At 37.7% G+C, this 2568-nt stretch overlaps 1 pseudogene; it reads left to right on the forward strand.

The window, feature by feature from the left end:
* The first annotated feature begins 468 nt into the window (after positions 1 to 468).
* On the forward strand, positions 469 to 899 carry LOC111813765 (annotated as a pseudogene).
* Positions 900 to 2568: the final 1669 nt, after the last annotated feature.

Here is a 2568-nt window from a genome sequence, read left to right on the forward strand (position 1 = left end):
TGTAGGCACTGAAGGCTTTCTCATTGTCTTCTAAAAGGCTTTTCTCAGTCCAGCCTATCAGCCACAATAACTCAAGGTAGTTAGAAAGCACATAATCCCCACCGTAGGATGTATAACACCTTTCAGCTGAACCTAGCTATACGAAGACAGACCTTCACAACCTCAGCAACAAATAAAGAATTTTCAGGATTTTAAAAATATTTCTATTGAGAAACAAATAGCAATGAGACAGTTTAACAACCGATTTCTAGTACATTTTCAATAATTAATACACTGCATATTGTTGTCTTAGTGGTTATCATTATACAAGATGCAGACCTGATATCTTGTCTCAAACACTATTAGAACAAACTTCTCTATTCATGGAATTAAGAGAATGGAGCTGTATATCTATCCTAACTATTTTGAGTATAGAGATACAAAATGTTCATTCATTGATACCCCCCATTTTTGGCCGAGGAGAAGAAAATGGAAGATAAAGTGACCAGCCCAGAGAAAGCCAAAGAAGCAAAGCTAAAAGCAAGGTATCCTCACCTGGGACAGAAGCCTGGAGGTTTCGATTTTTTAAGGAAATGATTGCAGAAAGGGCAAAAATATTATGATTCTGGGGATTACAACATGGCCAAGGCAAAGATAAAGAATAAGCAACTGCCTACCAAGACCCCAGATAAGACAGAGGTCACTGGTGACCACATTCCCACTCCACAGGACCTTCCACAACGGAAACCATCCGTTGTCATGAGCAAGCTGGCTGGCTGATTAAAAGAGCTAAAGTGCATGGGTCTTCTAATTCCCTTTATTCCTCCTTAATCTGTTACTTGCCCACTTTTTACTTCCTTTCATTCATAAGTCATTTGAAACTGACAGCTTTGGAAGCAGCGGTAGTAAGCACTGCTAGTGTAGGGCATAGACACGTGTAGAGGTTCTGAGTAGTTCACCGGTGCACTGATGGGAAGGACACAGAGTGACACACGTCATCTACTTGAACATAAGTGTACCTATCACCTACCCTTAGTGTAGAGCTGGTTCCAATGAGTAACAAGCAAGTTCTACAAGTTTGTTTTGGCTCCCTTCACCTTAGTGATAGCCTTGTATGTTACTCCTATTTAACATAACCTCTACTGTATGATTTCTTCTGTATTTCCTTTTAGATTTTGTAAAACAAGTTTAAGACCACAAGTTAAAAGAAAGGTCACATAAACAGACACAAAGATGGAAATTCAGAGGTTTGCATGAGCTTGAATGGCCTTAAACCCATTGCAGCTTTAGCAATAGCATTTTACTTGGGCAATATTTGCCTGTCTGCTGTAACTCTGTGACTTTGGTGCTTACCAGCTGCCATTGAAGCCCACATTCCTAGTTCTGTAGTGTGAGAGTACTCTCCATGTAAGCTGTGAATGAAGTATGCATGTGCATCAACTGTTGGATTCACTTCTGTGCCATTTTTGTAAATACAATAGTTTTGCACAACTTATCTGCATTAATTTCAAAAATTAGAAAATATATAATGCGCCAACCCAAAGCACAAAAGTTCCTACACAAAAAGATCATTAAAATTTTTGTGTAATAAGAGCAGTTTGCAGTCTTGGGCTTATAGAATACCAAATGGAAATCTTTGCTCAGTCTGCTGTAGAATTAAGCTTCATTTGTTCCTCACATCTGTGAAATTCAGTGGCCTTGTGCAGATACAATGTGGCTTAGGTGTACCTTTGTCCTATGCAGAACATTTCCTTTTGACTTTTACAAGAATTGGAATTCTTACCAATTTTTTCCATAAATTTATTGAGAAACAAATAGCAATGAGACAGTTTCAAACCAAATTGGTAGGACAATTTCAATAATTAACATGTTGCATACATTCTTTTTAGTGGTTAATTGCTGTCTGTACAAGATACAAACTTGATATCCTATTTACAAACACTGTTAAAACAAATCGCTCTATTCAGTAAGAGAATGTAACTATATATCTATCCTAACCACTTTGAATACAGAGATACAAAATGGACATTCATCTGTATCCCCTTTTTTCGTTAAGTTCCATCATTTAAATATTATAGGTGTGTAAACGCAGCAAAATATTCTAAAAGAGTAGTCCATAATAGTATTGGGTCTTCCACTTCACTGGCAATGTCAGAAATTGTTGACCTGAGTCCCCTACAGCTCAACACAACACCATGGCTTTACTTCTTATACTTCATTTTTATACTTTTCTGCTGGATGACAGGGAAGTTTAAGAAACATTTGGATACCAACATTAAAAGTGTTGGTTTTGGCAATATTTGTTATAGCATTTAATATGCAGATGACACTGTGGTTCTCCATTTCCTAAGCTGAACAAAGGCCCAGGAATCCAGATAGATCACCCTCACCTAATCCTCTTTCCTGTTCTCCAGCTACCTGAGTCTCTTTGTGTCCTTTGACTGCTCCAGGCTCTCAGCTCAACCTTTGACCTCATGGCTCCTGACCAGGGCATCCTTCCCTACAAATGTGCTTCTTCCACTGCTTTTTTTTTTTCTTTCTTTCTTTCTTTCTTTTCCTTCTTTTTTTAATTTTTTAATAGATTGCAAA

Source organism: Octodon degus, unplaced genomic scaffold, assembly GCF_000260255.1.
Source record: "Octodon degus isolate 3935 unplaced genomic scaffold, OctDeg1.0 scaffold00221, whole genome shotgun sequence".
Classification (NCBI taxonomy): domain Eukaryota; kingdom Metazoa; phylum Chordata; class Mammalia; order Rodentia; family Octodontidae; genus Octodon; species Octodon degus.